The sequence below is a fragment of the Carcharhinus amblyrhynchos genome, chromosome 12 (genome assembly GCF_965287045.1).
Source record: "Carcharhinus amblyrhynchos chromosome 12, sCarAmb.v2.hapA, whole genome shotgun sequence".
Classification (NCBI taxonomy): Eukaryota; Metazoa; Chordata; class Chondrichthyes; order Carcharhiniformes; family Carcharhinidae; genus Carcharhinus; species Carcharhinus amblyrhynchos.
The window spans coordinates 72,138,230-72,165,822 of record NC_137335.1 but is presented as its reverse complement, the minus strand read 5'-3'; the positions used below and the strand labels follow the sequence as shown (position 1 = coordinate 72,165,822).

Here is a 27,593-nt window from a genome sequence, read left to right as displayed (position 1 = left end):
GTTCAAAGATGAACCTATTCATGATACATGGAACATTAGTTATTAATTGCTAGCCACGGTGTAGCTCAAAATACTGAAACTTGCAGTTGCAACCAAAAATCAAATCTGCTAAGGAAATTAGTCCATAGTGCAAAGAATAAAGAAACAACCAACACTCAAGCTTGAAATTGCCCACATAATATGGTTTATCGCATACCGTACAATGACTTAACATTTCTTAATTTGTAACATTATCACCATAAATCTGCTCAAAACATAATCCACTGCACAATTAAAAACTGTTTAAAAAAGGAGATGGACAAAAGGCGGGGAACAATATGTTGGTTATCTTAACTTCTATAGTAGGGAAAATACTTGAATCTATCATCAAGGAAGAAACAGCAAGATATCTGGACATAAATTATCCAATTGGGAAGACACAACATGGGTTCACGAAGGACCGGTCATGTCTGACTAATTTGGTGGAATTCTTTGAGAACATTACTTGTGCAGTAGACAATGGGGAACCTGTGGACGTGGTGTATCTGGATTTCTAGAAGGCATTTGACAAGGTGCCGCACCAAAGGCTGCTGCATAAAATAAAGATACACAGTGTTTCGGTTAATGTATTAGCATGGGTAGAGGACTGGATAACTGACAGAAAGCAAAGAATGAGGGTATATGGGTGTTTTATTGGTTGGCGATCAGTGACTAGTGGTGTGCCTCAGGGATCAGTGTTGGGACTGCAATTGTTTATGATTTACAAAGATGATTTGGAGTTGGAGACCAAGCGTAGTGTGTCAAAATTCACAGATGGCACTAAGATGAGTGGCTGAGCAAAGTATTAGCAATATTCCTGTGTTTAAAGCCGTTTGCTTTCTGGTCCATAACACTATGCAACATAACTTTCTTCTTAGGTCCGTATGAGCCCTTGGGTTGCTGACTAGCTCAGAACTAAATCAGCAGCTAATACAGAGGACGCTGAAAATCTGCAAAGGGATACAGATAGTCTATGTGAGTGGCCGATGGAGTACAATATTGGTAAATGTAAGGTCATCCATTTTGGCAGGAATAACAGCAAAATGGACTATTATTTAAATGGTAAAAAATTGCAGCATGCTGCTGTGCAGAGGGATCTGGGTGTCCCCATGCTTGAATCACAAGGAGTTGGTTTGCAGGTGCAGCAGGAAATTAAGAAGGTAAATGGAATTTTGCCCTTCATTGCTAGAGGGATTGAGTTTAAAAACAGCGAGATTATGTTACAGCAATATAAGGTGCTGGTGAGGCCACACCTGGAGTACCTGTACAGTTTTGGTCTCCTTTCTTGAGAAAAGATACACTGGCACTACAAGGGATGCAGAGGAGATTCACTAGGTTGATTCCAGAGTTGAGAGGGTTGGCTTATGAGGAGAGATTGAGGAGACTGGGGCTATACTTATTGGAATTCAGAAGAATGAGGGGAGATCTTATGGAAACATATACTATTATGAAGAGAATAGCTAAGTTGGAGCATGGAAGTTGTTGCCACTGGCAGGTGAAACTAGAACCAGGGAGCATGGCCTCAAAATAAGGGGGAGTAGATTTAGGAATGAGTTGAGGAGGAACTTCTTCAGACAAAGGGTTGTGAATCTGTGGAATTCCCTGCCCAGTAAAGCAGTTGAGACTACCTCATTGAATGTTTTTAAGGCAAGGATAGATAAATTTTTGAACAGTAAAGAAATAAAGGACTATGGTGAGCGGGCAGGTAAGTGAAGCTGTATCCATGAAAAGATCAGCCATGATCTTACTGAATGGCAGAGCAGGCTCGAGAGCCAAATGTCTACTCCTGTTCCTAGTTCTTATGTTCCTATTTGAGAGTGATGGAAGCCAATAGGACTATTAACACAATGGTTATTCTGAGCTACTAACATTACCAGTTGGTCCATGACATCATGTAATTAACATGAATCAATCAACTCATTGGAAGAAAATTCAACCCTCTGTCTAACATTAAAAAAATTACATTATATTTTAAAGATGATTACATAATTAAAAGTTTCAATAATTCACCAAAACTGTACCATGCATTTCCAACCTGTCTTCCACCCACAGCCTCTCCCCTTAACATACTAATGTACCATCAACAAACTTGACTATATACCCTCACTTGGTTACAGGCAGCATCTTACAAATCTGCACTTACAGGGTCCAGCCAAAGATAATGAACACATGCAAAGCAAACCAAAGACATGAACATAACAAAACGTGCATTGATTCATTCCTTTCCCCTTGGCCTCCAGCTTTATTCTATTAAAAACAAAGACCCAGCAAGGAAGATTCATCTGTCACTCACCAGAGAAGTTAAGGATAGCATGAGGCAATGGCAGAGAGGTTACTCAAATATGTTGGGAGTGATTGAGCAGTGCAAGGGGCCAGGAGACGTAAGCGGAGGCTGTTCAGCAGACTCCCCGCTAGATGCCGCGGCCTTCACACATCTCTGGCCAGATTTCCAGTGTTGTCAGCTCCATGCTGGAAATCGGCTCTCCAGCGATTGGGAGGCTGGGAGTGCAGGGCTACTGTGCATGCACCAATCTCTGCTCTGACAGACTGGCACATGTGCAATGGCCCACTCAGTGCTATGCTGCTGGTCTCTCCAGCAGGAATAGGCCCTGCCCCTGGATTTTTATCATGATTCACGCTGAGGCACTCATCCCAGAGCTCTTGGAGCTGCAACGGCAAAGTCGTGAGCATCAGAAAGGGATGACAATATACTTCTTTGGACTGCAAGGCCATCTAGAGGAGCCCCATAGCCTTATATCTGAGGAGATCCTGTGGCGATCACTCCAATGAAACAAGGCCAACACTGAGTCCACAGTGCAGGCAGCATGTGACTTGCACTCCATGGCGATGGATGTCCACTCTATGGTTCAGGGCAGGTCCTTCGTGGCTGAGAATGAGAGTTCCAAGGTGCAGTGTTATAAGTGTTGCATGGTGCAGGCACTATTTGGAGCCATGAGTCAGTGCCAGAGAACAGCAGGACTTCTGGATCTCACTCTAGTGCCCCACTATCCCATGGAGGAGCCCAGGGTCCCCCAGGCATCTCCACCTCGGAGAAAGCACAGCCTGGAGCCTTCCACCTAGAAGACACTGAGTGTCCAGCCCATCTGAAACCCCCATCCGTTAAGTAACACACCTTCAACCCCACATACACTGAGGGCAGGACTGTAACATCCCTGTTATCCGAAAGCAGGCCTGGACCCTCAAGGGGACGCCAGCAAGGTCATCTGAGGTAATGGGGCATGGCAGTCAGCTGGACGCCTCAGCGTGCACACACGCACACCAACACTCCTGAGGAAGCATAGCAGCCAACGTGTGCTATGTAGCTTTGCTGGGCTCCTAAAGCACCTGTTCAACACAGGTCGCATTCAGCTCTCTGTCAGACAGGAGTGAGACATTTTGTGGAGGTGAAGAGGAGCATCAGTCTGTCCTCACTGCAAGTCACAACCATTCTCCTACAGGTCTCATTAGCACCCTGATCATGAATGGTGTGACCATGTCAATCTATTATCTCCTGCAGGTCTCGTTAGTAGTGTTAAGATGCAAGAACCCATGGTGAGAGAGGTCTTGATGCCCTCGTCTTGGTCATTCGCAAACAGAAAGGCAATGAGGGTATCCTAGCCCCGTGACCCTTTTGGGTCTTGGCCTCCTCTATGTGTTATCCCTAGGGCCCCTTCTCAACTTCATCTGAGCAGATGTGACACTCCTCCAGGTCAAATTACAGACTTAGCACACCACAATGACACAGGCCATTCTTTAGGGGTGGCACTGGAACCACGTCTTCATAGAATCCCTATATAGTGCAGAAGGAGGCCATTCAGCCCATTGAGTCTGCACCAACCAGAACCCCAGCCAGGCCCTATTCCCATAACCTCATATTTACCCTGCTAACCCCCTTGATGCTAGGGTCAATTTTAGCACAGCCAATTAACCTAATCCGCACATCTTTGGAGTGTGAGGGGAAACCAGAACACCCGGAGAAAACCTACACAGACACGGGGAGAACGAGCAAACTCCACACAGACAGTGACCCGAGGCCGGAATTGAACCTGGATCGCTGGCACTGTGAGGCAGCAGTGCTAACCACTGTGCCACCGTGCTGCCATACTCTATGCTGTTCACAGAGTACATAGGGGAGCAGGAAAGGATAGGATGCAAGATATAATGCTGCAGTTACTGATAGGGTGAAAAGAAAGATCAGCTGAATACACGAAAGGACCATTCAAAAGTCTGACAGCAGTAGGAAAGAAGCTGTTCTTGAGTCAGTTGGTATGTATTTTCAAATTTTTGCATCTTTTTCCTGAAGGAAAAAGATGGAACATAAGAACATAAGAAATAGGAGCAGGAGTAGGCCATCTAGCCCTTCGAGCCTGCCCCGCCATTCAATAAGATCATGGCTGATCTGTCGCTGCTCAGTTCCACTTTCCCGCTTTCTCCCCATAACCCTTAATCCCCTCTCTTATCAAAAACCCATCAACCCGCGTCTTAAATATATTTAGCGAGGCAGCCTCCACCACTTCAACGGGCAGAGAATTCCAGAGATTCACCACCCTTTGAGTGAAGAAGTTCCTCCTCAACTCCGTTCTAAACCGCCCCCCTTTTATCTTGAGGCTGTGCCCCCTAGTCCTACTGTCTTTTTTGAGCGGGAAGAGTCTCTCCACTTCTATCCTATCCATCCCATTCATCATCTTATACGTCTCAATGAGATCTCCCCTCATTCTTCTAAACTCTAACGAGTACAAGCCTAGTTTATTCAGCCTCTCCTCATAGCTCAACCCCCTCAACTCTGGTATCAGCCTAGTAAACCTCCTCTGCACTCCCTCCAAGGCCAAAATATCTTTGCGCAGGTGCGGCGCCCAAAACTGCACACAGTACTCCAGCTGCGGCCTCACCAATGCCCTATACAGCTGCAGCAAGACCTCCCTACTTTTATATTCAATCCCCCTCGCTATGAAGGCCAGCATCCCATTTGCCTTCCTGACCACCTGCTGCACCTGCAAGCTGGGTTTTTGTGACTCATGCACAAGGACCCCGAGGTCCCTCTACACCGCCGCCTGCTGCAGTTTTTCGCTCCGTAAGTAATAGTCCTTCCTACCATTCTTTCTACCAAAGTGGACCACCTCACACTTGCCAACATTAAATTCCATTTGCCATTTCCTGGCCCATTCGCCCAGCATATCTAGATCCTTCTGCAGACTCTCCACACCCTCCGCACAATTTGCCGTTCCCCCAATCTAGAGAGTATGTCAGGGCTGCATGGTGTCCTTGATTATGCCAGCTGTTTTTCCAAGGCAGTGGGAAGTGTAGATGGAGTGAATGGATGGCGGGCTGGTTTGTGTGATGGACTGGGCTATGTTCACAACCCTCTGTGGTTTCTTGAAACCTTGGTCAGAGCAGGAGCCATAGCAAGCTGTGATACATTTAGAAATAATGCTTTCTATGGCACTTGTCTAAGTATTGGTGAGAGTTGTAGTGGAATGCTGAATATCTTTTGGTGTTGGTGGGCTTTCTTCACTATAGCATTAGGACAGATTATTGATGACAAAGTAAGCAATAGAGACCCCTGATAATACCCTTTCATATCCACCCATGCACATCCCCATATGCAAGCGCCTTTTCAATGAGCTTCACTCCCTTCCCTTTCACTCAATGGTAAAATGCCCACAATTGCCCCTCTCAATTCCACCTGACAGAAGGACTTCAATCCCTTGAGCCTCATTGGGCTGAAATCCCTCCATTCCAGTAAATAGAACACAGTATCCCACACATCAAATAACCCTCAGCAATATTGCTGGAGCCTACCCGTTATATTCTTTCAAGTAATTATGGAATACAACAGTAGTTTGATACCTTTTCATCAAAGCAAATTGGAAAGGAAATCCCGCAAAATTCAGATCAGAAACAACCGATGTGCAAAAATAAATTTCAACTGTAAATCAATTAGAAAGTAAAATACCTAGTTAACCCAAAATCAGATTAGGGAACAGCTTCAGACAACATGGCTCCAATTATTCACTCCTGCTGTTATACTTACACTGTTGACTTCCCTTAGCTGTGGTGCCTGAGGCTACTCCTACCTTTCTCTCCCACAAACCAGGTTCAGAAATACATTTGAAGAGTTCTGCATTGCTTAGATAGTCAAGACTGGCAAAGCTGGCAGTAGCTTTTATTCCATCATTTATCTCTTGAAGTCTGCACATTACCGAGATTAAAGTTTAGAAATCTATTGTTTGTGATGTCTAGGCTGTAATGAAACATTTTAAATAATCTTTGACACAGCTTTATAGAACTTCAGTTAGGCCGCACTTGGAATATAGTGTTCAATTCTGGTTGCCATAATACCAGAAGGATGTGGCGGCTTTGGCGAGGGTACAGAAAAGGTATACCAGGATGTTGCCTGGAATGGAGGGCATTAACTATGAGAAGTTGGAGAAACTTGGTTCGCTTTCACTGGAATGACAGGGGTTGAGAGGCGACCTGCTAGAAGTCTACAAGATTATGAGGGGCATGGACAGAGTGGATAGTCAACAGCTTTTTCCAAAGGTGGAAGAGTCAATTACTAGGGGGCACAGGTTTAAGGTGCGAAGGGCAAGGTATAACAGAGATGCATGAAGCAAGATTTTTTTTAAGTGGAGTGTGGTGGGAGGTTGGAACTTGCTGCTGGTGAAGCAGATACAATAGTGAGTTTTAAGGGGCGTCTTGACAAATACATGAATAGGATGGGAATACAGAGATATGACCCCCAGAAGGGTGGGCAATTTTATTTCAGATGGGCAGCATGGTTGGTGCAGGCTTGGAGGGCCAAAGAGCCTGTTCCTGTGCTGTAATTTTCTTTGTTCACCATTTACTTTCTGTAACTTTATAGGTTGACATGTCGCACGTAGCAATAATTATTGTTAAGTTTGACATTTTGTCAATAGCCACAAATCTAGCTGACACTCCACAATCCTCCTCCTCCCCCATCAGCAGATATACTTTATTATCAGGTGTGCCTCAGGTCAGAAGCTTTGCTTGCTGCCATGAAAATTAAAATCCCAATATTGGCACCCCGATAGTAAAATTGGCTTTTGCTACCAAATAAACCTGCTGGACTTTAACCTGGTGTTGTGAGACCTCTTACAGGAAAATAGGAAACAGAAAGGGTCCAAGTTCAAAGTCAAATTTGTGCATATATTGATCTCATTAAGTTTACAGGTAGAGTACAGAAACTGCCTCAGTTCCACAAGTTAGGGAGATAAATTTGGACCAAGATATGTATTCCTCATGACTATATAGCAACCCACACTGGAAAGGCATTAGCTATGCATATTAGGTGACAAGATGAACGAGTCATCTCCTGGCACTTATTACGTTGGTCAAGTGTGAGTGGCACAAGGCAACAAATAGCACTTCTGAAACTACATTAGCAAGGAGTCACAGGATATATATATCTTGACCATGTGATAATGTAAAATGGTTAAAGTGATCAGTACTAACAAGAAGCTTCACTGGATCAGCCACTTCAGAACTGTATCTACAAAAATGGGGATTTTTCCATTAGCATTTAACTTTTAATCCCTCAAAGCCTACAAATATCTACATGATTCAAAGTTAGGCGTCAAATCACACACCATTCTGATTTGGATATTCCTTAACTATCCCAGTGCCCAAAATCAGAAATCAGAATCAAATGCAATTTCTGTAAGTATTATCATCTTATGGACTGCAATGGTTCAAAGCAAACCCTCATCACCTTCTTGGAGCAACTAGACATAGGCAATTAAATGTGGCCTTATGAACATCCCCCACAACCTGTAAACAATTGAGCAATTAAAAGAAAAAATAATTATGCAAAAGCCTTTACATACAGCAAATGCTGTGCTTGTATGTTATTTGCGCCTATATTCGAACATTTGAATTGCTTTAAGAAACAGCTGCATCAAGCAGCAAGTGGCATCAATCAATATAAAAGTTTCTGAAAACTTCAAATGTGAAAGTAAGGAATATAAGGTTAACCAGTATAGGCAGCTACTGAACCCTTGGGCTATTTAGCTCCGGTTTGGTGAAAAATTATATAATGGTCTTTTTTGACAAGTCATCACATGGTTGTAAAACATGTGTGAACATCATGTGGTTGAAGGTCACATGGTCAAATTTCCAGGAAAGCCTCTAGAGTTGGCAATCCTACAAATAGCATAAGATTGTAAAAGTGCACATTCAAGAAAGTAAGTCAGAATCACAGAACTCTTACAGTGCAGGAAGAAACCATTTGGACTATGTTTGCACAGATTCTCCAAACTAACAATTCAGATGGTGCTGCTTTCCTGCAACCCTGCACATTCATCCTTTTCTAATAACAGCCTAATTTCATTTTGTATGCCCCGATTAAACCTGTTTCCACCATATTTGAGCAGTTCCCTCCAGATTTTAACCATTTGCTGTCTGAATTTTTTTTCTCAACACTTTTGCTTCATTTGCTAATTACTTGAAATCTATGTCATCTTGATCTGGATTCTTTCACGAGTGGGAATCGGCTTCTGCCTATCTATATCTATGGGCGGCACGGTAGCACAGTGGTTGGCACTGCTGCTTCACAGCTCCAGGGACCTGGGTTCGATTCCTAGCTTGGGTCACTGTCTGTGTGGAGTTTGCACATTCTCCTTGTGTCTGTGTGGGTTTCCTCTGGGTGCTCTGGTTTCCTCCCACAGTCCAAAGATGTGCGGGTTAGGTTGATTGGCCATGCTAAAAAATTGCCCCTTACTGTCCTGAGATGCGTAGATTAGAGGGATTACAGGTAAAATATGTAGGGATATAGGAATAGGGCCTGGGTGGGATTGTGGTCGGTGCAGACTCAATGGGCCAAAGGACCCCTTTCTGCACTGTAGGTTCAATGATCTGTCCAGACCCTTCGTGATTTTGGATACCTCAATCAGATCTCTTCTCAGCTTTCTCTTCTCAAGGAAAACAGCCCTAACTGCTCCCATCTATCTTCACATCAGAAGTTCCTCATTTCTGCAACCATGCGCATGAATCTTTTCTGCACTCACTCCAATACCTTCACATTCTTCTGAAAGTGTGGCACCCCGAACTGGATGTGATACTCCAGCTGATGCTGAACTAGTGTCTTACATAAATTCAACATCATCTCAGAAACAGAAAAATGCTGGAAAATCTCAACAGGTCAGGAGCTGGAGCTCTAATTAAGGGTCAACTAGAAGGCTCGAAACATTGGCTCTATTCTCTCTCCACAGATGCTGTCAAACCTGCTGAGATTTTCCAGCATTTTTCCAATTCCAGAATCTACAATATTTTGCATTTATTCCACATAATCTCCTTTCTCTTATACTTTATGCCACTATCGATAAAGCCTAGGATACTGTATAAGCGTATTTATATATTATACTTTTGTAAGTCAGTGGACACATTGGTGTTCTAGATTAGCAAATTTCTTGCATGTGTGGGGAATTATATGTACTGTACTATTATGTTGACTATCAGGCTTAAAATGTGGGGTATTTCCTGGATACAACTTATTTTTCTGTCCTGAATGTTGAAGGATTGACCTCATCCACAGTAAACTAGAGATTTTCATTCAAGCTCATACAAAAAAATATAAAAATGACTATTTTTAATCAGTTATTCCACATAATTATCAGAATTAGCAGTCTCCTGGATAGGAACAATTGTAAAAAGAACTGAACAGTCTTCCTTTTTTCCTAACCCTAATTAAGTTGACAAGTTAACAAAGCTGGAGAACTAAAATATTCCCATTCAGCACTTGTTCACTGCTCAGACACAACATACAATTACTATGGGTGATGATCTCCTCCTTCCTAGGAGGATGGGTATCTTTACATTCAGAATTATTTTGACAGCATGATCTCAAAAATTGCTTTCAACTGATTGGTCATGGCAGAAGAAATATTGGAAATGGATTCTCTGAGTCTAAGACAGTGCCAAAGAGGCTTTTATGTTGGTGCTCGTCCTATTTAGGAAGCACAAGTTTTGTCATCTCAACAGCAGAATCGTAAAGCTGCTTCCAACTTTCCACTGATCCAAACAAAACTGCCAACATAAAAGTGCTTTAAAAAGAATTCACAGCTGAATGTATCTGACGCAATATGGTTTACCAATTAAGAATTAAAGCCAACACATTGACCATAAGTATGACTCAGTTATTTGCAAAGACTATACACAGGGAATCAAGATGATCTGGAGGAGGGAACCGAGTGTATGGTGTCGAAATTTGCTGATGACACCAAGATTGGGGGAACGGCAAATTGTGTGGAGGGTGTGGAGAGTCTGCAGAAGGATCTAGATTGGCTGGGCGAATGGGCCAGGAACTGGCAAATGGAATTTAATGTTGGCAAATGTGAAGTTGTCCACTTTGGTAGGAATAACGGTAGGAAGGACTATTACTTACATGGCGAAAAACTGCAGCATGCAACGGTGCAGAGGGACCTCGGGGTCCTTGTGCATGAGTCGCAAAAACCCAGCCTGCAGGTGCAGCAAGTGGTCAGGAAGGCGAATGGGATGCTGGCCTTCATAGCGAGGGGGATTGAATATAAAAGTAGGGAGGTCTTGCTGCAGCTGTATAGGGCACTGGTGAGGCCGCAGCTGGAGTACTGTATGCAGTTTTGGTCGCCGCACTTACGCAAGGATATTTTGGCCTTGGAGGGAGTGCAGAGGAGGTTTACTAGGCTGATTCCGGAGTTGAGGGGGTTGAACTATGAGGAGAGGCTGAATAAACTGGGCTTGTACTCGTTAGAGTTTAGAAGAATGAGGGGAGATCTCATTGAGACATATAAGATGATGAATGGGATGGATAGGATAGAGGTGGAGAGGCTCTTCCCACTCAGAAAGGACAGTCGGACTAGAGGGCACAGCCTCAAGATAAAGGGGGGCGCGGTTTAGAACGGAGTTGAGGAGGAACTTCTTCACTCAAAGGGTGGTGAATCTCTGGAATTCTCTGCCCGTTGAAGTGGTGGAGGCTGCCTCGCTAAATATATTTAAGACGCAGGTTGATAGGTTTTTGATAGGCAAGGGGATTAAGGGTTATGGGGGGAGGGCAGGAATGTGGAACTGAGACACGACAGATCAGCCATGATCTTATTGAATGGCGGGGCAGGCTCGAGGGGCTAGATGGCCTACTCCTGCTCCTATTTCTTATGTTCTTATTCCCTGAGAAGGAGACTGACTCTCAACAATTCTAACTAAACCTCCCTTAGGTTCTCCTTCTTTAGGGGCATGCAAAGTAGCAAAATGAATGCCCTAATGATCTTTGCAGAGATGACTTTTTCTTTTAACCAGTAAATTACTGAGCCAGAGAGAGAAGAAAGGCATGGTCAAAAAGGAAATAGGGAGGGGACAGCCCAACATGTTCCCTCTAGGGTGACAGGAAGGAGTAACAAGCCCACTGATGAGCAGAGATATTCAGGATACGATGAGAAGGAAAAAAAGAGAGGCTTTAGCAGGCACAAGGGGAGCAAACTAGCATTAGTGGAGTACAGAAAGTGCAAGGTGGAACTTAAGAAAGCAATTGGGAGAGTAGACAGGGGATATGAGAAAACTCTGGCTGGTGAAAGTAGGGAAAAATCCCAAGATATTCTATAAGTATATCAATGGGAAGAAGATAACCAAGGAAAAGAACAAGTCCCATTCAGAACCAAGGGGGCAATCTATGGGTGGTACCAAAGGATGTCGGTAGAATGTTGAATGAATACTTCACATCCGTCTTCATTCAAGAGAATGAGGATGAAGGTGTGGAACTCAGGGAAAGAAACTGATGTTGTTGAGCATGTTGACATCGGGAATGGAAAGTTATTGGAGATATTGGCAAGCTTAAAAATGGGCAAATCTCCAGATCTGGATGAATTGCGTCCCAGGCTGCTGAAGGCAGCAACGGAGGAGATTGCAGGGGCTCTGGCCCAAATTTTTAATTCCTCTTTGCCCAAAGGGGAGATGCCACAGGACTGGAGAACAACTAATGTGGCTCTGCTAGTTAAAGAGGGTTGTAGAGATAAGCATGGGGATGATAGACCAGTGAATCTTACACCAGTGGTAGGAAATTAATGGAGAAAGTTTTGAGGAAAGAATCTTTGAGAGAGATAGGTTTTAATAGGAGTGGATAGAGAGAGAATATTTACTCTTGCAGGGAACAGCATAGCTAGAGGCTATCAATAGTCATCAGGAAATCTTATAGGCAATTTAAAATAAACTATTTTATCCAAAGGTTGGCAAGAATGTGGAACTTGTTACCACAGGGAGTGGTTGAAGTGAACAGTATACATGCATTCAACGGGAAAGTAGACAATCATCTAAGGGAAATAATGGTAAGCTCAAATGAGAAAAGCTAGGAGGAGGCCACATGAAGCATGAACACTTGTACTAATTAACTCAAATGCCTGCTTCAGCCATATATCTGAAGTGATTATTTCCCCATTTGTCTTCCAGTGATCCTGATTTAACATTTCCTATTTGCTGATTCACCAGAAAGTGAAAACAATCTTGTATTATTTATCCTTTCAAAATCTCGGAAACCTTGCCTTAATACTCCTTGTTCTAAATCAATAAAACGCCCTTTTTGAAGTCTTGTTTTATAATGATAACCATTTGTTGTAGCATTCCAGTGAAACTGTGCTGTCTCATGAATCTGTGCTGTATACTTCCCACAGATGTAATACATTTCACGTGAAGCCTAAGCAACCATTTGTACGAACATAACATTTTTTATGTTCAATACTGCTACATACCAAAATCATATTGTCCTCTTTATAACTTTTCCCACCTGCATTCTTATCTTTGAAGGACAACACATGCCCACTCCTAGATCCCACTGTTCATTCAGTCAGTTCTTATTGGGGGTAAATTTCCTTTCATTTTTCTTTTGAATTGCAGCCAGATTGAAACTGCTGTCCAAGGTCCGCCTCCTAATTTTACAAGTTTTGCATGCCTGCTCATTTGTCCTTAATCAGCAAGGTTCACTATCATTCCTCAATGTCCAAATAATTCAAATAAATGAAGTACAAAATGGAAGATATGTCTAAAGCTATCCTGATCCCACCTTTCTGCCAATATCAGCTAACCTTAATATCTGTTCCTGGCCATCTCTCCTAGCCACATTGCTTTTAATACCAACAGCATACTGTTTAAAAAACACAATTTTGGCAACATATATTCTTTCTGAAAAATCCAAATTATACATACACACACAACATTCAATATTATGTCAGTTCATAAAGAGGGCACTGGAGATCTTCAACAGCCTATCCCTTATCCTGTGGAGGAACAGAGCGTAACTGACACCAACCTCAAGATTTTCACATGTATCTGCGCATGTGCAGGTGCCAGAAGTTGCTGTCAGTTTCACTCAGTAATGATGCTGAATACTGACAGTTAGGCCATTATTATAACCGCAAACTTCAGGGTGATGATGTTTCAAACCCAAAGTATTTTATGAGGATTTACAAGAACTCTTTCAGGGAAACTATCTACATTATTTTACCGTTCAGGCATTTTCAATGCTCAGGTGGGTAAAGTCACCTCTAATTTATGACCATGAACAGAATTTACCAACTGGTCAAGTGCATAACATAGTACAAGACAGGTGGCCTAGTCCACCATGATGAGGGAATCTGGACTACTGGACTATGTTCTGTTCTCTACTTCAATGATTCTCAACCATTGAGCCACTGGTGGTCCACGAGGATACTGCAGATGGTCCAAGGCAAAAAATGTCAGTCTTCTCATTAGGTAAGCATTATCTGTTTCCAGTGGTAGGCCTACTGCAGGTAGATGTGCTGTGTCTAGTGCAATGTGTTTGAGTGTGTGCATCATAAGCTATCAGAAATAGCTGTGTTTTTAGTACCTGTTGATACATAAATTTGACTCCCGTCAGCCATAGCTATGTAATAAGAAAGTGTATAATGACTTGCGTACATTGTGGTCCACAAATGCTTTTGAAGAAGATCTAATGGTCCACATAAAGGAGAAAATTGGGAATCGTTGTTCTAATTTAGTTACCTCTGAGCAGTGTATGTTCAGTATACAGATCAAGACATGCATCTGCTGCCCTTGTCCGTGGGTCGTGGGTTTGGAAGGTGCTGTTGAAGGAGCACTGGTGAGTAGCTGCAGTGCACGCTGTATATGGTATACAGTGCTGCCACTGTGTACCAGTGCCACTGTTAAAGTTGCATAGTTTAAGTCAGGTGTCAAGATCCAAAGTGAAGTAGTGATTTTCTCCAATGTCAGGTCAGGCCACATTACACTGCAGTTCAATCTGAATTGGCAAACATTCCCTGAACAGATGTCACAAAGATGCTAGAGGTGGAAGTATAAACTAATACATTATACAACCAGTAAATATGTCAACAAAGTACACATCTGTAACAGTGCAAACAACTTACCTGCATTCACTGTATTGAGAGTGATCTGGAAATGCTTGATGTAGAACTAGGTGCAAAATGTGTAGGAATATTTCAAATTCTCGCAGTGACAATCTGCCACTTCAGTGGGTGCAAAATTTACTAAAAACAAATCTTTGCTTCTCCACTAGAAGACTTCTGAAAACACAAAGGCCATTTGGGGTGTCTGGATATTTTCCTCAAATTCTTGGAATCAAAAGGTGGAAGATATGATAGAACGATTGACTGTTAATTCACCTAGAAAGCGAGTTAGGATTGAAGATCATACTAAGAACCAAATCTTAGGGCAACAGCTTAAAAACAAAACAACTGTTAGATGAAACACAGTAAATAACTTAATGCTAAATTCCAAGTATCTTAGGTAAATAAAAAATAGATAATTCCAAAATTCACATTTGGAAAAAAGGTCAAACACCTCACGGACACAACTGATTCTTTATGTATTAGCACGGCTTCCTTTTTCAAATAAAGTTTATACAAAAAAAACAGAATCAGCTGCAACAAAAGGAAGTGGGTTGAAAAGCTCTGAACTGCGGTCTGATATAGGAAACTGTTGAGCTAGAGGGCTGCAAACAATGCACTGCCGTTTCAGTACCAACTCCCTGTTCAACACCTGGTATAGCACCCTAGCAAACCACAGGCAGCTGCGTTAGACAACGGAAGTTGTGGTGTTGGAAAACATCATTGCAAACATCTGTTCTGCTCCGTCTCATAGTTTTGCATTCTCATTCATTCCCTTCAAAGCAAAACGTAGCTTGTACTGCATCATCTAAAGATACACTCAAATTTATGGCGATCAGGAATGCAATTCCTGAAAAGGCGATGGGAGGGTTAGGGTTCATGTTAGGGTTAAAGAAAAATATTACTGTGCTCCTTGAAAGAAGGGAATGTGACCAAATGGAAAGCGCTTTCAATTTATTGGCACAGGCATGTTGGGTTGAATGGCTCCCTTGTGATGTAATTTTCTGGAAATCTGAGCAAAATGGGTTGAAAATGATACTCTGAGCCAGTCACTAAGAAATACACATGTGTTCTTCCAAAGGCATTTAAAAGGAAAAAAGAATCAACTGCATTTCTGATAAAATCTCCATTAGAGAGCAATAAAAATATGAGCAGTACAGCCATACTATGAATCAACACTGAAATAGCCAAAAGGTTCTTATATGCTAATAAACATTACAAGTATATAAAATGAGACAAGATCGTAGAAAAGCACAAGCATTTATATGCCACCCTGAACAATCTCAGGATATTCAAAGCGCACTATCATAAAGGAAAAGCTTTTGAAGGATAATCTCTGTTTTAAGGTAGAGAAATGCAATAACTAATTTGGGTAATTCTGTATATTTGTCACCCTATGGAAAACATATTTCTCTTTCATATAAAGAGACTCATTACATCTTTTTTGGTATTTGATGGAACCTTTGGGGGTCAGGAACTCTAATTCCTGACAAACTTTTTGTACCTTTTTCATGACAGAAGGAGGTGGCAAAGAGTATGTCCAGGTTGCATGGAACCTTTGATTATGCTGGCTGCTTTCCAGAGACAGTGGGAAGTGTACATGGAGTCAATGGATGGGGGGCTGATTTTCGTGATGGACTGAGCTACATTCACAATCCTTTGTAGTTTCTTGTGGTCTTGGGCAGAGCAGAAGCTACACCAACCTGTGATACGATGCTTTCTATCATGCATCTGTAAAAATTGGTGAGAATCATAGTGGAAATGCTGAATTTGATAAGCGCTTGATAAGGTGCCGCACAAAAGGTTGTTACAGAAGGTTAGGGGGCATGGAGTTGGGGGTAGGGTGTTAGTGTGGATAGGGGATTGGCTGTCAAATAGGAGGCAGAGAGTGGGTGTCAATGGGTGCTATTCGGATTGGCGGTTATTGACTAGTGGAGTGCCCCAGGGATCAGTGCTGGGGCCTCAGCTATTTACCATTTATATCGATGATCTGGAGGAGGGAACCAAGTATAAGGTGTCGAAATTTGCTGACGACACAAAGATAAGTGGAACAGCAAATTGTGCGGAGGGTGTGGAAAGTCTGCAGAGGAATCTAGATAGGCTGAGCAAGTGGGCGAGGACCTGACAGATGGAATACAATGTTGACAAGTGTGAGGTTATCCACTTTGGTAGGAATAATGGTAGGAAGGACTACTACTTACAGGGCGAAAAGCTGCAGCATGCTACGGTGCAGAGGGACCTGGGGGTCCTTGTGCATGAGTCGCAAAAACCCAGCCTACAGGTGCAGCAGGTGGTCAGGAAGGCAAATGGGATGCTGGCCTTCATAGCGAGGGGGATAGAATATAAAAGTACGGAGGTCTTGCTGCAACTGTACAGGGCACTGGTGAGGCCGCAGCTGGAGTACTGTGTACAGTTTTGGTCGCCGCACCTGCGCAAAGATATTTTGGCCTTGGAGGGAGTGCAGAGGAGGTTCACTAGGCTGATACCGGAGTTGAGGGGGTTGAGCTATGAGGAGAGGCTGAATAGACTGGGCTTGTACTCATTAGAGTTTAGAAGGATGAGGGGATATCTCTTTGAGACGTATAAGATGATGAAAGGGATGGATAGGGTAGAGGTGGAAAGGTTCTTCCTGCCCAGGAAGGACAGCAGGACTAGAGGGCACAGCTTCAAGATGGGGAGGGGGGGGGGGGGCAGTTTAGAACAGAGTTGAGGAGGAACTTCTTCACTCAAAGGGTGGTGAATCTCTGGAATTCTCTGCCCGTTGAAGTGGTTGAGGCTACCGCGCTAAATATATTTAAGACGCGGGTAGATAGGTTTTTGGTAGGCAAGGGGATTAAGGGTTATGGGGAGAAAGCGGGAAAGTGGAACTGAGCCACTTCAGATCAGCCATGATCTTGTTGAGTGGCGGGGCGGGCTCGAGGGGCTAGATGGCCTACTCCTGCTCCTATTTCTTATGTTCTTATGAATTTCCTTAGCCTTGTGAGAAAATAGAGGTGGCAGAGTGAAGGGACCAGGATAGATTGTTGGTGCTTTGAACACCTTTGATTTGATTTGTCACATGTATTAACACACTGTGAAAAGCATTGCTTCTTGTGTGCTAAACAGACAAAACATACCGTTCATAGAGAAGGAAACGAGACAGTGCAGAATGTAACGTTACTGTCATAGCTAGGGTGTAGAGAAGTATCAATTTAATGCAATGCAAGTCCATTCAAAAGTCTGACAGCAACAAAGAAGCTGTTCTCAAGTTGGTATGTGACCTCAGACTTTTGTATCTTTTTCCCAATGGAAGAAGGTGGAACAGAGAATGTCTGGGGTGCATGTGGTCCTTAATTATGTTGGCTGCTTTGTCAAGGCAGCGGGACAGAGCCAACAGATGGTAGACTGGTTTGCATGATGGATTGGGCTACATTCATTATGTAGTTCCTTGCAGTCTTGGGCAGAGCAGGAGCCATAGCAAGCTGTGATACAACCAGAAAGAATGCTTTCTATGGTGCATCTGTAAAAGTTGGTAAGAATCACGGCTGACATACCAAATTTCCTTAGTCTTCTGAGAAAGGAGGCGTTGGTGGGCTTTCTTAACTATAATGTCGGCACTGGGGGGGACCAGGATAGGTTGGTGGTGATCTGGACACCTAAAAACTTGAAGCACTCGACCCTTTCTACTTCGTCCCTTTGATGTAGACAGGGACATGTTCTCCTTTATGGTTCCTGAAGTCAATGACAATCTCCTGTTTTGTTGATGCTGAGGGAGAGATTATTGTTGCCGCATCAGTTCACTAGATTCTCTATCTCAGTCCTATACTATGACTCATCATAGTTTGAGATCTGACCCACGATGGTGGTGTCGTCTGCAAACTTGACAATTGAACTGGGGGAAGAATTTGGCTGCACAGTCATAAATGTATAAGGAGTATAATAGGGGGCTGGGAACACAACCTTGTGGGGCGCCAGTGTTGAGGATGATCGTGGAGGTGGTGTTGTTGTTGCCTATCCTTACTGATTATGGTCTGAATTCGGAAGTTCAGGATCCAGTTGCAGAGGGAGGTGCTGAGGCCCAGGCCACAGAGTGCGGAGATGAGTTTCATGGGAATAATAGTGTTGAAGGCTGAGCTGTAGTCAATAAATAGGAGTCTGACCTTGTTATCTATGTATTCCAAGGTTGAGTGCAGGACCAGGGAGATGGCGTCTGCTATGGACCTGTTGCGGTGGTAGACAAACTGTAGTGGTTCTAGATAGTTTGGGAGTCTGGAATTGATTCGTGCCATGACTGGCCTTTTGAAGCAACTCAATGAATGGATGTCAGGGCCACCGGCTGATAGTCATTAAGGCACACTGTTTGGTTTTTCTTAGTAATGGCATGATAGTCGTCTTCTTGAAGCAGTTAGGGACCTCAGATTGTTGTAAAGAGAGGTTGAAGATGTTTGTGAATAGCCCCACCAGCTGATTTGCCAGAAGCTTAGAAACCTAGAAACTTAAGATTATATTTGTTTGTTCAAAACGCATGGAATCTAATGGTTTTCACTTAGTGCCTTGAATTTCACATTTCATCTACTTTAACCAAAACATAGTTGGTCTCCAAACGTCTCTGCCCCTCCCACCCAGGGACTGCCAACGATCATGATAAATCTAACTTCTCACTTGACATTGATAATTTTCCACTTGGTTGAAAGGATAACCTTGCTGATAAAACTATATCTTCTCAGATGAAACTTTAAACTGAATTAGGGCTCCAATCTCATGCAACTACATCTTTGTTCGCCAAAAACATACTGAATTGTGTATTGTGAAAAGCATGCAGTGTATTTTTTTTGTAGTTCCTGCACAGTAAAATTGATCAAATCAGTACTCTTTTCCTGTAACATTACTGGAACTCAATTTCACGAATGGAGTGATAAATTAATTGCTACGTTCCAGTGTGGATGTTACAAAAAAGGCACCTTTCTTTGCAACTACCACAAATTAAAAATGGCATTAAATTCAACAGCACCAAGCATAAGGAGATTGTTGTAAAGGATATGCAATACTGTTTAAAGTTTTACCAAAATTGTACTAATTTATTCAGATCTCTAAGAGTTAAGAACTCATTGATTCAAATGAAAGCACTATTATCCAAATGTTTGATATTGACACATATTTTTGAAATTCGTCTTGCCAATGTAGGTCAGTTGACTGAAACTGGAGGTGGATACACTTTTTTCTAGAGTGGTCGCGGCAGCGATGAGCATCGTGATGCTGGAGTTGGATTTGCCGTTAGGAGTCACCTTGTTTGGAAACTTGATAGTCTACCCAAGGGTGTAAATGACCGGCTTATGACATTACAGCTTCTGCTACAAAACAGAAGTCAAGCCACCTTGATCAGCACCTATGCCCCCACATTGAACAACCTGGGCAAGATAAAAGACAAGTCCTACGAAGAATTAGACGCCCTACAATCAGCAGTGAGCAGTAACGACAAGCTGATCTTGCTTGGCAATTTCAATGCAAGAGGAGGGTGTGACTCTGTAATCTGGCAGGGAGTCATTGGGTGGCATGGAGTGAGCAACTGTAACAGTAATAGCCTATTCCTACTAAAGACCTGTGCAGCACATGACCTCCTCATCACCAACACAACCTTCCATCTGCCTACCCGTAACAAGAACTCTTGGATGCACCCCCGCTCTAAGCATTGGCATCTTATAGACTATGTCACTGTTAGGAGAAAAGATAAGCAGGACGTCACAGTGACCAAGGCCATGTGTGGTGCTGAGTGCTGGACAGATTACAGGCTCACTGACTCCAAAATGAGACTCCGCATCAGACCCAAAAAGCAAGGTTATGAAAAGAATCAATGCGGCCAAGCTAAAGAACTCCAGGATAGCTTTAGCGCTGGCTGAAGACTTAGAAATCAAGCTTGCCGACATACATGAAGCACTGAGGACGACTGGGAATGCTTCAGGGATGCTGCCCATACATCTGCACTGAAGATGCTCGGGCCATCTACCCGCAAGCAGCATGACTGGTTCGATGGGAATGGTAAGGAGATACTGGCTCTACTTGATGAAAAGCACCTTCTTCTTCGGGCCTGTGAGAATGACCCATCATCAGCATGCTTCCAGAAAAATGCTTTTACCAGTGCTTGCAGGACAGTCCAGGATAAACCGCGTAAAATGCAGGATGCCTGGCTGAGCACCAAGGCAGATGAAATACAGGGATACGCTGACAGAAACGACTTGAAACGGTTCTATGAAGGCCTCAACACTCTCTACAGACTTCAATCTCTTGGGAGAACCCCCCTCCTGAGTACAGATGGCACAACTCTCATTACAGAGAGGGCTCAGATCCTGCAGAGACAGGCTGATCACTTTGAAGCCATCCTCAACCGACCGTCATCTACTAACGATGAGGCAGTAGACAGGATTCCCCAGGTTGATATCAACAGCACCATGGATGACCCACCGGTAGTAGCCAAAGAGACGAAAGCTGTCAGCCAACTATCCAGTGGCAAAGCCCCAGGGGTAAATGCCATACTGGCAGAGATCTACAAAGCTGCTGCTGGTCCTGTACTTTGAGAAGCTCACCGAGTTGTTCCAGTCCTTTTGGAAGCAAGGATCCATTCCTCAGGAGCTTAAAAGATGCTTCCGTCCTACACCCCTACAAGAGGAAGGGCTATCAGCAAGTATGTGACAACCACCGAGGAATCTCGCTGCTCTCCATCACAGGAAAAACCCTCTCAAGAGTCCTGCTAAATCGTCTGGTCGCTCACCTGGAGCTGGGCCTACTTCCAGAATCACAGTGTGGCTTCCGCAAAGGTCGTGGGGGTACTGACATGATTTTTGCTGCGCGCCAACTTCAGGAGAAGCATTAGGAGCAGAATTGCGAGCTCTACATAACCTTTGTTGACCTCGCAAAAGCCTTCGACACTGTAAGCCGACAGTGCCTGTGGAGGATCATATCAAAGTTTGGCTGCCCCCCACAAATTCATTCAGATGGTACGCCAGTTCCATGATGACCAGAGTACGGATGGCAGAGAATCCTCTGAGGTATTCCCAGTCACCAATGGCATCAAACAGGGCTGTATGCTCACACCTAAGAACATAAGAACATAAGAAATAGGAGCAGGAGTAGGCCATCTAGCCCTTCGAGCCTGCCCTGCCATTCAATAAGATCACGGCTGATCTCAAGTGGATCAGTTCCACTTTCCCGCTTTCTCCCCATAACCCTTAATTCCCTTGTCTGTCAAAAACCTATCTACCCGTGACTTAAATATATTTAGCGAGGTAGCCTCTACCACTTCAACAGGCTGAGAATTCCAGAGATTCACCACCCTTTGAGTGAAGAAGTTCCTCCTCAACTCCGTTCTAAACTGCCGCCCCCCCCTTATCTCGAGGCTGTGCCTCTAGTCCTGCTGTCCTTTCTGAGCGGGAAGAATCTCTCTACCTCTACACTATCCATCCCTTTCATTATCTTATACGTCTCTATAAGATCCCCCCTCATCCTTCTAAACTCCAACGAGCACAGACCCAGTCTATTTAGTCTCTAAATCACCTACACTGTTCAGCATGATATTTACTGCCGTGCTGAATGATGCCTTCCAGGACAGTGTTGCTGGAATCAGCCTCAAGTACAGAGTGGATGGGAAGCTCTGCAACCTGAGGAGATTTAAGCTATTACCAAAGTGAAGGAGACTGTTCTGAGAGATTTCCTCTCTGCCGGTGACTGCGCCCTGTATGCTGGCTCAGAGTTAGAGATGCAAGTCAGTATGGGCAAATTTTCCACGGCTTCTGACAACTTTGGACTCACCGTCAACATTAAAAAGACCGAAGTCATGCACCAGCCTGCTCCTCATGCACCATTCACAGAACCCATAATCGCAATCAAAGGGCAGAAACTACAGGCAGTGGACCAGTTCACTTATCTTGGCAGCACCCTCTCTCAAGCAGTGACTACTGATATAGATGTTAACTGCAGAATAACAAAGGCAAGTTCTGCTTTCGGTAGACTGTGCTCCATTGTATGGGAACATTGAGGAATCAGCCCAGCAACAAAACTGAAGGCCTACAGTGCCGCGGTACTTACTATCCTCCTGTATGCCTGTGAAATGTGGACTGTGTATCGAAGGCATGCAAGACAGCTCAATCACACGGATCAGACGGCAAGACAAAGTGCCAGACACTAAAGTTCTCTCTAGAGCAAGGCTACCATCAGTCCACACACTGCTGACGAGAGTGCAGACCTGGTGGACAGGTCATGTCATCCGTATGTCAGACGAGCGCATATCCAAGCAGCCCCTTTTTGGGGAACTTTCTGCAGAAAGGCGCTCGCATGGAGGGCAGAAGAAACATTCGAAGACACACTGAAGGCCTCCCTGAAGTCGCTTGACATAGACACGACCACCTGGGAAACACTGGCACAGAAATGCCCTACCTGGCACTGCCTCATCCACAAAGGCTGTCAAGCTTATGAAGCAAGGTGTATTGCTGAAGCACAACTTAAGTGCAAGTTGCACAAACCCAGAACCAACAGCGCAACAACTACAGTGTCTACACAAGTCTGTCCAATATGTGCCAGGACATTCCGTGCCTGAATTGGCCTGATCAGTCATCTTCGGACATACCACAACCAGTTTCAAAATGACTAATGGTGTTGAGGTCCTCATCGATGACGATGGGCGAACAACATTTTTGAAAAATATGTTTTATTAAAAAAGCTGCTTAAATCAGTGGATTATACAAATACAATTCCACACTAGTCAGTTTCAAAAAATGTATTGGAAGAGAAACATTTCTTAACTCCATTAAATTTTGTGTTACCCCATCTTCACTCTCTCTTTCCAATTAAGAAAGCAAACTAAATGTTAACAGAAAATAATTTCCGCCCAACAGAAACTTGAGTGTCTTTAGGTTTTTATCAGCAATTCAGCAAATACAGCCAGATATGCCGGCTGGGAAATTACAAGTTATTTAGGTTTACAAGATGATTCATGTTTAGAATAGGTTTGGGCTCTAGGGTTTAGGTTATGTCAATTTAAAACAAAAAATTGGAAAATATTCTCACTTGGACATTAAGTGACAAATCCAGCAGTGCAGTCTTGGAACATTTAAAAAAAAAATCAGAACAGCTTGGCACAAGGAAAGTCATGCATTTTATTCATCAGTTTAAGGAAAATCTTGTACAAATCTTCTTTGAAAGCATTAGCAAACATATGATTTTTATTGAGTACACAACCTCACTTCAAAGTTATTTATTCCTAAAAATCCCTTGGTATTTTTTTCAATGTTAACATCTGTGTCCATTGTGATTCTTTTTCCCTCTTCAGCAAGAAAATATTTTGTTCCAAAATCTGCTGTCATGCAGAATTTGACGCATTAAAAATGAGGCACATGAGGTTATTGAAAACTCAATGGGGAAATTCACTAGGAAAAGGGTCAATGAATCAAGATCTGGGTAAAATTTCTGCTGCTAACCCGCTTCTCACTGAAGTGAGAATGTAGTCACATCCCTGTGCTGGAGGGTGGTATGGAAAGTCAGTCAACGTTTATGTTCTAACATATATCCAGAAACTTACTGTACTATGCAAGTTTTTTGGTTGGGTGAGAATTGAATTAAGTGGCATGGTTCTCAAATAGCCTTGCAACATTCAATGTTTAGGTTCACATCTCCAAAAGACAAGGAAAGAAATCAGAAAAAAGTTACACAAATCTCAAAATTCTTCAAGTTATTAATATCTGCTGAATTTAAAACGCTTTTTAAAAAATACCCTAACAACATGATAATGCAGAATTATTGAAATACATAGTAGCTTATTCAGTAAGTAACCTTTAAACATACCAATTCAACAAAGCTGACAAGCTTTGCGCTTTCGGCATTTGAAATTTAACCTTTTTATTAACATACTTGTTTTATAATGTTGTTTTTGGGAATTACATGACACTGGCAAGGTTCCACTTATAGCAACCATTAACTCTGGTTGCTACGAGAAGATGGTGGTTGGCCATTCTCCGACTGTAGTTCCTTTGATAACAGCATCCACATAGTGAAGCACCAGTTTATAAAACTGCACAGCAACTGCTGTTAGACATATGCTGCTGGCATCAATATCATTTTGGCTGCTTTTGAGGAAAGAAAAGAGACAGGCTAAGTTCAGTCTCTCTGCACTATTCTGGGGATGGGGCCATATACAGTGTATTCTACAGTTCCATGTACATATGTGAAAATATGAACATTGAAACATATGAATTAGGTGCAGGAAAGGGCCATTCAGCCCCTCGCACTTGTTCCACCATTTAAAAAAGTAATGGCTGATCTGATTGTAACTTCAAACTCTTTCCTGCCTACCCCGATAATGTTTCAACCTCTTGTTGATCAAGGATTTATCTAGCTCTGCCCTAAAAAAAAATTCAAAGGCTCTGCTTCCACTACCTTTTGGGGAAGAATTCCAAAAACTCTCAACCTCAAAAAAATTTCTCTGCCTTAAATGAGTGACCCCTAGTTCTAAGTTTTAATAACATACGCCCAGGTTTGCAGTTCTCAATGTGCAGTGCAAATCATTACTACATAACCAGTCCTCTCTTTAATGCCACAAGTACTAAAAACCTGTAATATAATTTATTGAACATATTTCCTACATTAAACATTGGATGGTGACATGATTATACCTAAAAAGGATATGTATGTATTTACACTTCACATACTGAGGGAGTTCTTCTACTGAAGTTATAATTTAAGCAATGTGCAGAACCAGCAGTACACGATCACTTCTGCCAGATAGTTTTGCAACCAATGCCAAATTTTGCTTTGCTGAGCAATCAGCAGAATTACACCACATATCTCATATTAGTGTGGCACACAAGGCCATACTACACGGAGCCAAGACATATAACATTGCTGGAGCCTAACACAAACCTTGGCAATTACAAAAATTCTTTAAGTTGTATGAAGAATGTTTGGATTAATTTTATATTGTTTTTAAACAGTGAGTGATGATATCATCAGGGAGCTGAATACTAACAGCTGAAGCGCTACTGGATTAAATGATTCAATTCTCACATTATCATTTGATCTGTTCTAAGGAAGATTCAAAAAAGCCAAAAGGGTGTTTAAGTTAATCACTTTTCATGCTGGAGAGGAGGCATTGGAGAAATATTTAAATAATTTTATTCATTCACAGGATATGGACAAAGCTAGCATTTATTGTGTATCCTTAATTGTGCCAGGAAAGGTGACAGTGAGTGCCTTCTTGAAATGCATAGTTGCATCAGGGTTTGTAGGATTTTGACCCAGTAGCAGTGAAAGAACAATGATGTAAGTCCAGCTTGAATAGTGTGAGACATGGGGGGGGGGAATTTGCAGCTGCTGCCCCTTATTCTTCTAGGTGCATCTTGTAGAAGGCACACACTGCTGCCACTGTGCATCAGCGATAGGCCAAGTGAACAATCAATGGGGTGGATAGGGGTACTGATAAAGCAAACTGCTATGTCTTGGATTGCCAAAGCTGAGATGTTTCCAGGCCTTGCCACATGCAGGCAAGGACTGCTTCAATATCTGAAGACTTGCAATAATTTTGCTGCCTTCTGCACTGCAGAGATTATATAATTGAGTACAGCAAATGAAGTTTAATTGTGAATCATTTCCTAATACACACCACAATGTTTGAAAGTCCTACTTTTAACAAATGAACTAGAGGTTGTCACTCAGAGTCTGATGGATATACATTTTTGAAGGGATGAATTATTTGTCAATCTTCTGCTTTCAATATTGCTTGGACTTCACTTCTCATACTGGAAAATCTAAATTACAAAATAATATTTTGATGACACTGAGACTTCTAATGGGTTAGTTGTGGCTCAGTTAGTTGCACTCTTGCCTGAGACAAGTTCCACCCTACTGCTTGAGCACAAAAAATAAGGCTAACACCCCAGTGCAGTACTGAGGCAGGGCTGACCATTGAAGGTGCTGTCTTTTGGATGAGACATTAGACTTGAAGCCCTCCCTTCTCAGGTGCTTGTGAAAGATCTCATTGTATTATTTCAATGAACAACAAGAGAGTAATCCCAGTGTCCTGGTCAATATTTCTCCCATAATCAATGCCATAAAAATATCAGTATCACGTTGCCATTTACGCTGAGTACAAATTAGTTGCCATGTTACAACAGTGACCACACTTCAAAAAGTACTTCATTGACTAAGAAAACTGCACTCTTAGGAAATAACCATATGCATTATTGACCGAATCAGAGGCCATGGAAAATTCCATTTATGAAGAGTTCTCCAGGATTCAATGTTTTATCTCATAAGGATAAACACTACTGTAAAACAAATCAACTTCAAAATAAAACTCACCGTGGGTATGCAGATACACAATTTAACAGAAAATACATACTTCACTCAAATTTTGAAATAAGTCAAAGTTCCACCCCATTCTCTAGTCAGGAACATGAACAAAACTTGACTGCTGACACCCTGTCCATGAGAAGGTGCCCATGAATAAACTAGAATGATTCAACTTCCTGCAGAGATGCACCACATTTCAGCTCCTCATAGCCACATGACACCCTGGCTGAGGTTGGGAATTCACCACAGGCGAGTACTTAATCTTTGATGTCAAACAAATGGGATGGAGGATCGAAGAAATCTTTGGACAAACCAAAAACCTTGAATATTATCCATGTTCTTTTAACACTCCAGTGAATTTTGAATACATTTATTCACGTTGAGCCCTATGACACTTATGGATAATATGTTAATCATAAACAGATGTTTCAGTGTTTCTTGGAAACCAAGAAACACTGGAAGATCTGTTTATAATTAACATTACTGCTGTAACTTTTACTCACATTGGCTACTTAAGCCTGTCCTTTCATTTGGGACCAACGACAATGTAGACAATCTGAACATTACAGGTAAAGGAATAGAACCATGTTTGATATTTCCCCCTTTTGTTAAATTGTAGCTCGTTTTTATGGAAATAGTACATACACCAGCCTCTTGAGAGTTCTTCCATCTATGATCCAACATCCCTGGCATCTTTCTCTTAAGTATTTCAGCAAAACGGTTTCACAACTCACTAGACAGTCCATCCAACATATTTTTAAACATAATTTATGAATTAATTGTGTCCCAAAGGAGTGATTTGAATATTAAGCAGGAGCGGATATCACCCGCTTTTGATTATCTAGATAGACGAGCTACAAATTCAATGTTTTGTAGAAGGTATATATTAATTTTCCTCATGGC

General features: G+C 42.6%; 1 protein-coding gene across 1 annotated transcript in view; it reads right to left on the bottom strand.

The window, feature by feature from the left end:
- The window catches only part of prkd3 (protein kinase D3), a 345,856-nt gene that overhangs the window by 142,716 nt on the left and 175,547 nt on the right, over nt 1–27,593 (bottom strand). The gene's annotated exons all lie outside the window — the stretch shown is intronic.